Source organism: Cyrtonyx montezumae, unplaced genomic scaffold (assembly GCF_038088225.1).
Source record: "Cyrtonyx montezumae isolate F1298 unplaced genomic scaffold, pur_monq_1.0 scaffold_13, whole genome shotgun sequence".
NCBI classification, from domain to species: Eukaryota; Metazoa; Chordata; class Aves; order Galliformes; family Odontophoridae; genus Cyrtonyx; species Cyrtonyx montezumae.
In genome coordinates this window covers 10398526-10414520 of record NW_027071859.1, presented here as the reverse complement: position 1 = coordinate 10414520, position 15995 = coordinate 10398526, and positions in this window count along the sequence as shown.

Here is a 15995-nt window from a genome sequence, read left to right as displayed (position 1 = left end):
AATGCTTCCTTGGCTGTACTTAAGCATTCATAACTTTTCTATGTACCGACCACAATGGAGGCCTGTCTTACTCACATGCAACATTTAGCTTGGTTTATATTATTCATCCATTAATGAAAGAGTCAATTCTTTCTTACAAAGGCCAAAACCTTAGAAGTTAGGAAGCTAAACTTTAGGTGTGTTTAAAGAAGAAATAGTTAATGTAATCTGTAATTGGTGAAAATTGTAACATAGCTTGCCCAGTGGCAGGTAGAGAAAGCTGATCTGTAGTACGTTTTCTAAATGAGAAATGAGTTATACAGATGAGCTGAAATCCCAAAACTATTGGAAACATTTTCAAGATTTTTACACCCAGGTGGTATGAGCATATAGCTGGAAGAACAGAAACACCATAGAGAATCAGAGCAGAGGTCACCTGGGAATTAGGGACAGATTCCATACATTGTGGTCTGTGGTGGACAGATTGTGTGTGTGTGTAAAAACACTTCTGTTTGATTCTATTTCTTCCTTACTGCTGATTTTTGAATAGCGAAGGCTGTAATCAGTAGCTTGAATTTTCATGAATAAAAATACCAGCATTGTACAACCACTCCCCCTGTATATCAGAATGTACTCTTCTGTTGGAAGGACCATAAATTTTCACCCATGCTATGTGTGTCCCTGTGCTTTAGATTTTTGTTTAAAGCTGGATGGTAAGTTATGTTTCTGGATAAGGTTTGTTTGGGGTTTTTTTTGGTTGTTTTTCAGATCTCTGAAAAGACTGCCTTAGCTGGGGGATTTTCCAAAAGTACACTGCCATAATTGTGACAGATTCATGTTTTATGGATTATGAAAATCAGAAATGAGTTCGTGAGATAGTAAACTGCTGGGGAAAAAAGGAGGAACAGCAATAAATGTGCAAGTAACTATATAGGATACTGTCTCACGCTATCTCTGCTCATTGCAGCAAATCAGCACAGGAACACTTCTCCTCGGTGTATCTTCACACTTGTGATTTGCTACAGAGGGGAAATCGTAGTTTAAATTCATTTGGAGTTCTCACCTTGCTGTAATTTACTCAGTGTAAGGATTAGGGCCAATTTCTCTTTCTTGGAGCTGTCCTTAGTGTCAAAGCTGACTGCTTTGCAGACCCTCATATTTGTGAAGAAAAGGTTAAAATATATCGAATGGGTATAACAGATAACATCTGCAGAAAATATTCCTAAAAGATTGTACTAAACTGGCTGCAAGTAGAAGTGAATGCAGTGCATCTGCCTGCTGCCCCTGAATAGATGGGCATTTATTCATCCTGGTCAGCCAAAACTGCATCAGGATGCTTCATACAAAGCAGTAAAATCCTATCTGCTCTGAAGACGGAGCAGGTAGGATGTGTCATTCTTCAAGTACTTTTCTGAAAGTTCTTCTATGAAAGCACTCCGGCAGTGGTGCATCACTCCTGATGTCAGTGTTGTCCTTGCTCGGGTGACACCTGGGGTAATACAGAGCAGAAATGGAGGTTCTGTCTTAGTGGCATAAGTACCATTATTTCCACTTAACAAGCCATACCATACATGTACTTTAATGTAGCAAAGTTAGATAGCATGTGTTAACAAAGAAATATTGGATGTTCCTTACGCGATCGTGATTCTCCCTATTTTAGTTCACTGGAGAAATCAATCAGAAAATCACTAATGTGCTGACGTGGGGAATATATACATAGATAAAAATCTATAGTGGAAAATGATCCAAAAAATCCTTGTTTCCTGTATATCCCACGATTGAGCTGCAGTTGCTTTTACTTTCTTTTTCAGTGGGAGATATTACTGACGTACTTGGGTACGTTCACAAATGTTGCTAACAAGAATGTAAGTAATCATCGTGTTTACCTTAGCAACACAATCGATAAATGGAATTTGGTGTGTATATGTGTAGTTGACAGAAGCATTTCCTAATTTGAGAATGAGATGCCTAAACTGAATTTGGAAGATTAGCACAGGCTTGGCTGTACGCTATTATGTTAACAAAGAAACTTGGAAGATGTGGTGAAAGAGACTAATGGCAGCTGCTACTTGAGACAAGATAAAGTCTTTTCATGTCTAAAAAGGTGTCAAACTCTGCTATGTTGTATCGGTAGATAAAAGGGAAACTGCAGTTAGAATATTATTGGGAGTTGTTGCAAACCTAAGTGCTGCTGGCGAAACTCAGTGCTAGATTTAGCGCTTTTCCCTTCAGGAAAGAAAACAACTGTTTCAAGAAAAACAAAATGGGGACCCGTGACAGAACAACTCTTGCGCAGTTCTCTTCCTCCTATCCATCACTGTAGCTACGGCCACAACTGAACTGAAGACTAATAAATAAAACAACAAAACTTTAAAAGTTCTATAAACCTAAGCTTTATCTCTGTCTCCTAAACCAATTTTCCTGGTAGGTTTGGTGAGATCTTGATCACTGAGCACAGCAGGAAAAACATATCCTTTTGAAGTTTTGCTCCAAGAAAACTGCTGACTACACTGATGTACTGATGGATATTTACAGCAAATTAGATGCCTGACTGAAATACAAGGAGGGCTAATTTTAATGCAAAGTAAATTTGTGTAGAAGTAGGTGTGCATGAGCATTTGTTTCATTTTAGAATGCAATTTGCTCTGCCAAATTGGTTGTCCTACCACAAACATTCCAGATGAGAGGGCTCCTTCTCAGATACAGTGGGAGTTATTTCAATCATGGTCTGTGCTGAATAAATTTGTGGGCAAATTCATTAGATGAATCATCGAATCATTAAGGTTGGAAAAGACCTCTAAAATCATCTAGTCCAGCCCACCATGCCCACTTGGCTGTGTCCCTCTGTGCCACATTTTCCAGTTTCTTGAATGCCTCTGTGTCACTGACTCCACTACTTCTGTGGACAGCTTGTTCCTATGCCTGCTGTTCCTGTTGTAATCCTTTCTGAGAAGAATTTTTGCCTAATATCCAACCTGATCCTCTGGAAAAATTCAAAGCCTTTACCTCTTTTCCCATGGTAGTCACCTGGGAGAAGAGGCTGACCCTCACTTCACCACAGCCTCCTTTCAAGTAGTTGTACAGAGCACTACGGTCTCCTCTAAGCCTCCTTTTCTGACTGAACAATCCCACTTCCCTCATCTGCTCCCCATAACACTTGTGCTCCAGGGCACTCATGGCTTCATTGTCCTCTGGTCATGATCCAGGGCCTCAGTGTCTTGTAGTGGGGGCCCAAAACTGAACGTAGCACTTGAGGTACAGCCTCACCAGTGCAAAGTACAGGGGCGCAATCATATCCTTGTTCAGCTGACTACACTTGTTCTGATGCAAGCTGGGATAGTGTTGGCCTTCTTGGCTGCTTGGTCACACTGTTGGCTCAGGTGTCAGCTACTGCCCCTTAGAACCTTTACGCAGTTTTCCAACAGAACTTGGTCATGTTGAACCTCGTACAGCTGGCCTCAGCCCACCAATCCAACCGATCCAAATTTCTCTGGAGAGCCTTTCCTACCCTCAAGCAGATCAATGCTTCCTTTCAACTTAGTGTCACCTGTAAACATACTGAGTGTGCACTCAATCCCCTCATCCACATCATCAGTAAAAAGACCCAAGTGATGATCTCCTGAGGAATACCACTCATGACTGGTTGCCAGTAGGATTAAACTCTATTCACCACCACTCTGCTTCTGGCCATCCAGCCATCCTTACATGCTTCTTCCTCCATCCCAGCATGCCAGTGCTGCCTGGGCAGTATTCATATGACAAATGTGTCAAGGTGTCCCAAGTTTTATCTGCTGCAAAACAGATGGAATTTGTGGCCTCATTTCAGACTGAACTCAGGCTGCCTTCCAGGGCAACATAATAGCCTGCTCCCAGAAAGCTTTAGCTTTTGTAGCTCAGCCTGCTGTTCCATGTTGTAAATATTCCTTTGACTCTTTCATGCTGCACTACATTTGCTGGGTGAAAAAGAACCCTGTGTTCCCATTCCTCGAAGCCTGGAGTTTGATGGAGCAAGGGGCTCCAGGAGTTATAGCCACGTGCATGCCTACCCTAAGTGGGCTTTATAAGACTTCATCAAGACTAACACGTGGATAGCTTTTGTAGTATGGCGTCTACCAAACAAGATCTGCCAGTTAGAAATATAGGAGACAGTCTATTTTCTTCTAATTAGTTATAGGGAACAGTATGATCTAAGATGATGTTACTAAGGAAGCAACTTTTACATAAGGTGCTGCCAAAGGAGCGGACAGTTTGCATTTTGTAGAAGACTACATGGCTCTGGGCCAGTGTTATTAATTGCATTTTTCTGTATCCAAGGTGATTCTGTGGTTTAACTTGAAGATGATTCTTTCTTCTCCACAAAGATTGCTCAGGCTGCCAGCCTGATTTGAGTTTATAGCAATCTGAAAGCTTCCTGAGTGAGAGTCAGAGCTATTGCTCTGTTTGTTCTTATTCTGTTGTGTAGTTCTAGACAATGTTGTGTCTTTTTGCTATACAATTTCCTGATAACTAGAGAATTTCAATTGGAAAAGGGAACAAAGCCAGTGCCCTTTTTGGCCTGGATGTATTCGAGACAGCTCTTTGTAGGAAAGTAGCCATCCCACACAGTTATGAGCATGGAGCCTTAGGGAAAGATGCCTTGTCCAATTGAATGTGATGGAATTTGCATCCATGAGTCTCCAAGGACAAACGTGTCTTTTTTTCAGTGTCTGCTCATATGCCATTGTCAAAGGGGACACCACTCTCTATTCTGAGCTTTGCTATCTTTGCCTTTCTAAAAATCCCAAGCCTTAATACTCAGAAAAAAATAAAAAAAGAAATTAAAAATTGCTTCATCATTTTTTGTCTGTGATTTGTAAAGAAATGCTGTTTTCAGTTGTTAGTATATTAATCTTCAAAGGACAGTGAATGTGTTACTCAGTTGTCCTGATTTATGACATTCTTTTTGGCAGTTCCACAAGAAAACACTATGATAATCATAAGCTGATTTTTTTAAGATGTATAAGACAGGTTTAGCTATTCTTTTTTTTTTTTTAAAGCCTTATCTGGCATCATTCTGCCAGAACCTTTCATGTTGTCATCTCTGGTGCTACTGGTGTGAAAGGTGGGCTGTAAAGCATCCTGTAGTAGCTGACCGATTTCCATATAGCAGCCTAACAAACTGTATAAACAAATAAAAATCACTTACCTTTTGCCTGCACTAAGGTCTTACAGACAGGACATTCCTTTCCTCACTATGATAATATGAAGAGTGCAAAATGAGCTTATAGGTCTTGCCTGAAGGCATTTTGTTGTACTGGAAAATTCCTTCAATAAAATTACATTTCTTGGAATAATAGTGATCTGTATCTGTGTATCTTAGTACAACTTGTTCAAGATAACAGGATCATCCTGTAAAACAACAGCAAGTGAAGGTTTTTATCTTTTTTTTTTTTTAACCCAGTGCATTAAAAACACACAAATAACAATACACCTTTTGTGCTGGGAGATCATTAAACAGAGATTCAGAATAAGTGACTCTCAACAATCACAAATATCCTCCAACTTCCAGACCCAGTTTACTGCATGCCCAAGACTTTGTGTTAGAGTAAGTGACAGTGAACAGGGAAAAGCTTCAAAGCAGTTGAGTCCTCCTGGTGTGACATGCATGTTTGCACAGCCTTCTTGTATGAACACATACAATCTTGTTAGTTGCTTTTGGAGAAAAGACATTTTTTGTATATTGTGTTTAACTGATCATTTAGTGTGTGACTCAAGTGGGACACTGTGGGGATGGGGATGTAGCAGTGGGGCAATATATCAAAACAAACAATACCAACAGAAGAAACAGTGAGGTGCAATATACTTCTGTGCAGAAATTACCACCCCATATGTACCAGGTAGCACCACCTGACCCTCAGGTAGGTGCTTGCTGAGGGGTCTCCAGTCAGTACTTCTCAGACAACTCCTTCTCTACCCTGACCAAGGGCATCTTGATCAGAGTGCATCCTCTTCCAAAGATCCCAATAACATTCTCTTAAAACCTCTCTGTTAATTTAATAAAGCGAAGTGCTAGAATTTCCCCTTTTTTAACTCTTTTTAATTCTTTTTAATTCTTGCTCTTCAAATCAGGTAGTCAAATACTTGCAGTGCCTCAGTCTATTACTTAAACTGCAGCTCCCCGAAAAGGAGATTGTTGCAAGGTGTGAGTGGGCCTCTTCTCCCAGGTAACAGTGATAGAATGATGTGTAGTGGCCTCAAGTTGCACCAGGGGAGGTTCAAGTCTGATGTTGGGAAAAATTTCTTCTCAGAGAGAATGGTGATGCATTGGAATGGGCTGCACAGGGAGGTGGGGGAGTCACCATCCCTGAAGGTGTTCAAGAACTGTGGAGACGTGGCACTGAGGGTTATGGACTAGTGCAGTCACAGGCATAGGTTGATGGTTGGGCTCTATGATCTTCACTACCTTAATGATTCTATGATTCTATTAGAAAAAGTAGGAAGGAAAAATATTTATATTTTCTTCACTAAGAAATTAGTTATGTTCTCAAAATAATGGCAGTCTAAAATAAGGATGGATAGGGTATGTTTCTGGAGAACATACTGGTTAGGAAATGCACAGTAATAAATGACCGTAAATTTAGTTCAACCCCGCAGCTAGGAAGCCAGGTGATAATTGTTAGTGTATAAATTTCAGTAGCTCATAGTCTGGCAATTAAAAGAATAACATATTTTGAAGACTCTTTGACGCTGTAATAACCCATTGCTGCAGACCTTGGTTTAACTTTAATAGTAACACCATGTGATCACATATCGTATTTTTGGATCATGTGAAGAATTTGTTATGCAGATATTCTGATTAGTGGGCGATTGGACCATTAGCCAAATAAATCTGAAGGTAATAAAGCTCACAGGAAGACAAATGACTTTCTTTTTCTTGTTCTTTCCAGCCAATTCAGGCTAATTTAAGCCTTTCACAGAATGGTGATAATGAAGGATTTGTTCTCAGCAGAGTTATGGCAGGTGATTTGCATTTGAAAGTCTGACACATTTATAGAGCTTTGATCTTTTCCCTCCAGTGCTGTGCCCCTGGCGGACACCTACACCCACGTTTTTCCAGGTGGAGCATCCAGGGCCTCCCACAGCTCTGAGAGTTGATGAGAAGAAATACACTAGAAAAAAAATAGTCAAAAATTAGCCAAAAGTGTCCCAAAATTGCAATTCTGTTGCTGAATTTGAGTGGTCCTAATACCATGCAAGAAAAAAGTTTGTTTGAATTTTTTTTGTTAGATTTGCTTTCAAGCTAGAACAAGTCCTCATGGAAATTTTTGAACAAATACAAATGCTGATATAATGTTCACCAAGACAGGAAGACTGGCTGCTTCTGTACATGTGAATTTACTCTTAAAAGGGTGCATCTCGGTGTAGGATACCAAGAATTTTGTCACCTAGCAAACTTGGGAAAAGATAGACATGGAGCTGTCTTTTAATTTTTTTTTTGTTTTCGCTTTGTTGTTAGACCAGAGAGGGAAGGTAATCATCTGGGCATGAAAGCAGTCTTCAGGTGGAAGAGAAAACCTGGAAATAAAATCAGAGATTTACTGACATCATGAATGTACTGGAGCAAAATCAAGCATAAAACCTGGGAAATATAAAGGATATTCATAGTAGTGTTCACTGTCTTACCCTGAAGTATGAAGAAACTCATAGGGTTCAGCAGGAACTCATCTGAATGTTTGAAAAGAGATCATTAATTGAAAATAATTAGTTGTTTTCTCTGCTACACTGTAACGGTGAATTCCAGATCCACATGGTAGGAATTCATTTTCTCCTCACCTCAGAACTAATTCCTAAGGGAGGCAATAACTAAAACTTCAGGCATGAAATTCCTTCCTCTGCAAGTAATACATAATATTTCTCAAAGCTGAGATTTCCTTCTGAAAGAAAAGGCATGGAATTAGAATCAGAGGATCCTCAGTGTTGGAAGAGACCTTTAAAGGTCATCTAGTCCAACTCCCCTGCAGTGAACAGGGACACCACAGTTAAATCACATTGCCCAGGGCCTGACCCAGCCTTGCCTTGAAAGTCTCCAGGGATTGGGCATCAACCACATTCCTAGGCAAACTGTTCCAGTGCTTTACCACCCTCACTGTAGAAGACGTTTTCCTTATACCCTTAAATCTACCCTCTTCAAGCTTGAAGCCATTTCCCCTTGTTCTATCACCACAGACCCTTCTAAAGAGCCTGTCCCCTTCTTTCCTGTAGCTCCCCTTTAGATACTGAAAGGCCACTGTCAGGTCACCTCGCAGCCTTCTCTTCTCCAGGCTGAAGAGCCCCAGCTCTCTCAACCTGTCCTCGTAGGGACATGTGGAGGCTCTTGGAGGAAGAAATCCTGCTGGAGCTTGGGGTTGCTTGGAGGCTGTGTGGGAAGTGGTTTCATGCTGCATGCTGTATTTGAGAGGTTCTGGCTGCCAAAGGAATGCTCAGTCTTTTTAAAGCTGTGTAATGAGTGTTGATGAGCTAGTGTCTGAAGTATACTGAAAGAAGCAGGGGCTTTATAAATGTTAGCTTACATTATATGCATAATTATAGAGAGTCCCCAGTAGATCTGCAGTCTTTTTGTTCCCCTCCCTCTAGAAGATGCTCCTACAATCTAGGAGTTAACTTCATGTGGAGTGCACTTGAAAATTCAGTTACCAATGCATTTTGCTCTTCAAAAGAGAACCCTATCCATCTGTGTTACTTTGCTTTCAGCACATCACAGAATGTCAGCTATCAGATCAGAGCAGGAGACTGATGGGCATGCATCCATGCCTGACAGGTCAGGTCAATGTCAGGGGAAATCACGATTCCCCCTTTTCTCACTCTCTTTTTTTTTTTTTTTTTTTTTTTTTTTGAATACAACCCATTTGCTAGTATTTACTTTAGAAAACTACTTCCCTGGAGTGGGGACCCAAATGCTTCAAAGTGATATTGCCTGGAAAATTTAGACAGTTGCATTCTGATCATGTCCCCATTTTATGCAGTGTTTTGCAAAAGGAAAGTGCCAGCATCTTGAAGTCAATTGCTGTGGTAGGCACCATGGAGATCTCATCAGAGAGGGACCCCTCCCCTGGCACAGTCACTGTCTAAGGAAGCAAGAGATTGGGGCTCTGGGGTCGTACAGTAAGCAGTGATTTACTGCTCTCCTTGGTTTGCCCCAAAAATAGCAGACTCTTTGTCGAGACAGTCTGCCCTCAAGATCTGCATATCTGCTGGTGTAAGATCTACCTGATCATCCATGCATGCAAATATTAATTGCCATTAACTATGTAGGAACTTAGGGTGCACACCAGATGTCTATGTCTAAAATAATGATGGGGCAGCCAGCAGTGTGCAGTGAAATGGAGTGTAAGAGTGAAGGAAGTTGAGTGTGATCGTTTATCTACTTGCTTTTTGACCTAATTGATAAGCATAAGCTTAACGTACTGGCCAGTAAACAAGTTTTTCTAGTCAGAGTTTAGAGTTTTTGCTCTCTCTTGTGTTCTAAAAAAATAGAAAATAAAATAATAAGAGTTTGCTAAACTGAAAGTCGACCTCAAGTAAATGGCTTCTTGCATCTTTGCAACCTTAACTGAGCCCCTTTCTGTAACTACATAATGCAAATGTAAATACTATAGATATTTATTCTATTTAAATAAGCTTTGGGCTGTTTCAAGTGTATAATGAAGTGTTTCCTGTTTCTAATAGTAGATTTATCCACATGGCTGAGCAGGTAAACAAGGGTGTATGATTTATATGGGCAAAGGATGTTTAACAAGGCATCTTATTCTACCAAGAAAAAACAGGAGAATGAGAAAGCCTGTAAACTAAATATACATCGAGATAAAATCTTAAGAAATAAGGAAGGAAGAAATGAAAGGAGGAAGGGAGTGAGGAAGGAGGAAGGAAGGAAAATGGGAGATAAGGAAAGAGAAAAGGAGTAAGGAAGGGAGGAAGGGAGGGGAAAAATAAAAGATATAATATCTAGTCATAGAGAGGAAGCTAGAATTAGAAACATTTAGATGAGACAGAAAGTAAAAACTGATTATAAGGCAAAGAAGGAGAGAAAGGTCTTCAGTGGGAAAGAATACAGTCCTGTGTGCTCATGCACTTGTCACCATATAACCAGAAGTACAATGAGAAGACAGTAAGAAATTGCTGAGAGATTGAAAGCCCATGAAACTCAGCACTTGGCGTGTTCATTGTCTTTTTTTCCACTGGGAGCCTCTGCAGAAAGCTTGGATGCTCTTTTCTTCCTTATCCCATCAGGTGGCTGCAGCCACCAGGTTTACCTGGAGCCTTCTCAAGGACCTGTTCCAGACTGTCAGCTCAACTGCTTCCCTGGATCTTCTGTGCAGGGGAAGCAGTGAAGCTGCTTCCTGGCTAGTCATCCTGCTCCTGTGCTGCGTGGAGTTCTCCCAGCTCCTACAAGACTCTGGAAGAGTGATGATGCATTGGCACAGGCTGCCCATGGAGGTGGTGGGGTCATTATCCCTGGAGGTTTTCAAGAACCATGGAGATGTGGCATTGAGGGACATGGTTGGTGGGCATGGTGGGGATGTGTTGATGATTGGACATGATTATCTTAGAGTTCTTTTCCAAATTTAATGATTCCATAGCTCTACACTTTTGCTGTCTCTGTACCTTCTGAGCATCTTTTCAGTTTTCTCTGCCCTCTGAGTGGCAACTCTGCCCTCCAATATCTCCAATCACTCTCTCCCAGTTTGGTATCATTTTTAAACCTGCTGTGTGTGCAAAGTTCAGCTATTAAAAACAGGATCGATTTTACTCAAATATTTTTGTTGAACCATTATACAACCGAGTTTAATCTCACAGAAGCATTTGGAGGAAGTGAAATAAAATGTGCTTATTACTATTCCCTTCTCATCAGCGGACTGAAAGATAGACTTGCTTTTTGTGGAACTGAATGTGATTAAAATTCAGATTTAGCAACTTGGCAACTTGCAATTTAAAATCAATGGTCCCCACCCAGGCGTTAACCGAGTGCTTAGGGAAAGAAGCCTGCAACATGCACACAGCACTTTATTTCAGAATGAAGGAAATACATAAGTGCTAAATAAAATTTATAATCTAACACGTGTTGGTTGTCTCCTACCCTAGACTATTGATCCGTGTTGTAATTATTAAACTGAGCTGCAGGCTCTTCTCATAGCGTAACTTCATTTAGCACCAAGATGAAATATGGCTTCTATTAGTAGTAAGCAGCAGTTCTGCACATCAGTGCTCAGACACGAGGGAAGGAGCAATGAGCAGGTCCTGATGAGGTTCACCAGATGGAAAGAAACAGCCTAAGATGAAATGTAATCAGAGCAATTGAAAAATAGACGCCTTTACAAACATTTGGCTTCAGCTCTGCAAGTCAACTTGAAATAAGCACAACTGAGATTTTAATTCAAATTTCCTGGCTACTGGAATTTCTCATAAGAATTAGCGAGGTTTAGAAAATCTGCCACACTGCAGAATGAACCATTTGGAGCATATGGCACAAAGTATCAGTGCAATGGCAGAAAATTGAGCATACCAACCTTGAACTTTGTCTGGAACTGTTCTGTGCTGCCCTAGCGAAACCTGTGTCAGACATGACAAAAGGAACCATCAGGGTGCTACAAAGAGATTGCAAGAAAATCTTGGAAATAAACTGTATTGTACTTTATGAAACCTATCTTATGCTTTTGTGTAGGAAAGGAGGCATTACTTAGGATCTTGAAATGTTTACAGCAGGTATTCCTCTACCTCTCCCATGAAAAGCTCTGAAATATATAAATTCATTTTCAGTAGATGCTCTGTTCTAAAAACATGAAAGCTGATACAGCGAGTGCACTAAGAGATAATGGAGTTCTCCCATCTAAATGATTTCCATTATTCTGATAATTGCTGAAACATTTTATTTTCTGAGCAAAATGAGACTCATTAAGGCCCCCTCCCCCTCGGCTTTCCCCTTTCCTTCTGGCTGAAGTAGCCAGTAGACATTAAAGACCAACCACGTAGCCAAATCTCCTTTCAACTTCTGTTAACAGGGGTATTAAAAAGACATTCCTGAAAAATCAGCTGAAAGCCACTAGGTAATAAACTCCCTACTTAAAAGGTGGATAGGTGTAAATTCCACACGTAGGCCTTTTCATCTAGGAAGCCAGATGCTTGGAGATCAGATGTTTTAAATGAATTGCGGAGCTGATGTCACTTTTCAGTCAACAGAGACTGCCAGTATTTGTAGGATCAAATAGATGTGAGGATGTAAAGCAAGTAGATAGGTCCTGCTCCTGCCAGGGCAAGTGCAGAAAGATGCCTGCCACTGTCCAAAGCCCTGGTGAAATCGGTGATACTTAGCATGGCATCCACAGTACTTGTCCTTCACCGTCAGGCTCTTAGTGTGGTATTTTGGGGTTGAGAGCACTGAAGAGTTTAAATGTCCATGGCAGAATTTTTAACAGCACTACGACTCAGCAGTTTCTGGTCTCACTACAAATGAACATCTCTTGTCATAAACACCAAAGGTGGTGATAACAGTTAGGGATCCAATTTCCTCATGGTTTTCATGGATTGTAGTAAGGAGTTGTGGACTACTATTTATGGGTCTGGACTCAAGATCAGACCCAGATTTTACTGCCTTGCTTCCCTTTGGGAGCTGTAGCTAGTTGCTCATCCATATTCTTTGGAATATTGACTTCAGAAAAAGACATGGATATTTGCTGACACAGTGCAGCTTACTTATCTACAAATCCTATTTATTTCAGTTGACATGACTGGACTCAAGTTAAGCCCTCTTCCACAAGGACAAAAAAAGCCTCAAATAAATTTATTAAAAAAAAATAAATAAAAAGAAAGGAAAGAAAAAAGAAAACAAACAAACAAACAAACAAAACCCTTCTACTGCAAATTAAGCGAAAGCATTAAAAAAAGAGAAGCATTACCCAGTGGCTAATGGGACTCTGGATAACAAATGTGCTGGATCCTTTTCTTCCTTTATTGCCAGCTTAGGCGTAAACTGAGGTGTCCAATGTTACTTTTCAGAAGTGTTAAACACCTGCTGTGTCTGCTGAAGCCAGTGAAACCTGCAGCTGCTCTCACTATGTTTTACATCTGGGCAGTGGGGTCCATACAAAGCAGGACCATTAACGACCAGCTCCATGGTGAGTGGGAGGCAAAGCAGAGTGTGCTTGGGAAGCTGTGTTCAATGAGAGATGAAGTGATTTTCAGAGCTTTGCAGATGTAGAATATTTTTTCCCCTGTGGTACAAACTGCAAGCTGAAAACACATCGTGTAAGTGCTTTGTACGATGTGCTGCTTGTCAGTGCAATAAGACAAGAATTCTGTCCTAACTCTCAAGGAGGCAGACTGCTAAGTGTCACTGAAGAATATTCGGCCATGCTTACTCCATTTTAGCTTGCATTCTTCCCATTTGATATGACTTCTTACTCACTGTTTCAAGTTTGCTTCCCCTACAAACCTCACATCTTGGCGGAAATATGCTCTGGAATTTTTATAGATTAAAAATGTAGAACAATCCTTAAATATCTACATAATTACCTACCGTATCTGTGGGTGGCAGATTACCTGGACATCTTTTTTAAATTCAAACCCTGAATCAGACACAGACAGAAAGCTCTAAAAAAATTTTATACTTTTCTTTTAGATATATAAAAACCTTCCTCCATCCACGCTTCTCCTCCCTCCTGTTATAAATGCAGAAATCTGAGTAGGGAGCCTTTCATTTTAAAGGATATGAAGATGGAGATGTTAGCCTTTATACTGCTGAATAAATTACTGAAATGGAAATCAAAACGGTCAGTCAAGCAGAAAATCCCTCATCATTTTCTAAGTGTCAGTGAGTATGTCATTGGTGTTAGCCTCATATTTCACTGCCCTTCAATCTTCTGGCATTGTTGGGAGAACAAAAGGGTCTCATCAAAATCTGCACCAGGCTGAATAAAAGAAAGATAAGAAAGACATATATATATATATATTTATTATTAGCTCTTTAACAGATGAGCATCAGATAGTCATAGGGCATATAGGGTACACGTGATATTCAGCATGTAGCCATGCTCTCCTCTGTACCACATTTTCAGAACCCTTGCCATAAGGAAACACCATGAACAGTTTTATCATTTCCTGTATTTTTTTTTCCCTATTGTAACTGTGAGATACTTTCCCAACCAATGATTCTCACATTGCAGGTAGAGATTTAATTGCAGACAAAAATAAATTAATGATAATAAATGATAATAAATTAATGAACAGCTAAAAAACATGATACTCTCTTGAACTAAATAGGACGTAGAATATACAGTGATCATGGATTTTACATTGCTTCTTGACTTGGCCAAAACTTTTCATATTTTGGTGACTGAATGATATTTCAATAATTTACCCACAATTGATGAGATTTACTGTCATTATGCATTGGTTAGAGATAACAAAGAAGTGATTTGTTGAAATTTTTGCTTCCAAATTTGGCAGCCTTTTAGGGCTTAACTTTTGATTCCAAAATCAAAATCAATGAGCAGAACGCTTCAAATATGTATAAGTATGCATTTAAAAATGCACTATGAAGGTACTACAAAATACAAATACTGTGAGGAAAACACAAAGGATGGGAGAGAAATTTTAAGTGGGACAAAAGTGACTCCCACTTTTATGCTAAATCAGATCTTGAGTCTGACTTGTGACTTGGTGACCTCTAAAGTGGTGCTCAATGAAGCTCACTCAGCTCACTAGAGTCACAAAAAATACCTGTTGTAAATCTTCCCCTTATTTTAGTCTGTTGCAGCAATTTGTGATTTTTGGACTATCACAACTCATTTTACTTAAAGAAAGAAAAAAGAAAAGATCAAATCAACACAGGACAGCCATAAAACCCAAAATAATCCTGACTAAGGTAAGATGTGCCCTAAGTTTCTGCACAAAGTATATTTCATCACAGTCATATCACCTCAGACTGGGTTGAAATGCTTAAACCCTTCACCTTCACTTTGCAGTTCCTTCTTACTCATCTCACAATAAAATGAGTTAAGTCTCCTACAAGCTGCTTCTAAATGCTTTGTTCCCATACTCAGCAAAAAGCCACAAGAGACTTCAGAGAATATTGAATAGGCTCCTACTTTCAAGGTTTTTCCTCTTATTGGTTGTAGTGAGGATTTCACAGTCACGAAGAAATGCGACTGTGAAAGCGTGTTCCAGCGTGTTTTGACTATGTACCATTTAAAAGCATTTCTCCCCTTTTTTTTTTTTTCAGAGTGGATTATTAAGCACACAGAGATCATTACACAGAAGCTCTAAGCTAAATCCTACCCTTCTCTGGATCCTTCACAGTGGCACTCACTCTCTCTTTTTATTATATATTATATTTTGCTTCCACTATGGATCAATATAAAGTCATGACTGGCAGACAAGCTGCTCAGTGGCTACAGAGCTCAGTAGTTTCCTCACAGTTTGCTGTGTGATCTCAGGCAAGTTCCTCTTTGACTCTGCTTATCCATCTCCTCAGGGTAATAAAGATTTAATTGTCACTGTAAACGCTTCTGAGGCCTATGGATGAAAAGTGCTCATTATCAATGCTATTCATTTTTAGGATATGCATTTTCATTTGAAATGCCTAACATCTAACTTCACTGTTGTATTCAGTTAAGGGCTGGAAACAGGTTTTTTTTTTTTTTTTTAGCAGAAAAACAGATTCATGGAGGTAGAAATTTTTATATAAAAATCTTCTAGTCTTCTCTTACACATTTCTAACCTATGTCCAGTTTTGAATTAATTTTTATCTAACACAGCTGTCCAGGTTCAAAATTCATGTTGATTTAATTTCCTATGTTTGTTTTTTAATTACATCTTCCTTTTTTTTTTTTTTTTTTTTTTTTTTTTTTAATAGGGCATTGACTTGGTTTACAACTACAAATTTCCTTGTTGCCTTCCAACTCATGACTGGAAATGGTAAATTAAATGGCAGACTACAGGGAATGTCTTTTTTTTCCCCTTTCTCCTGGTGAAAAACAAATTAT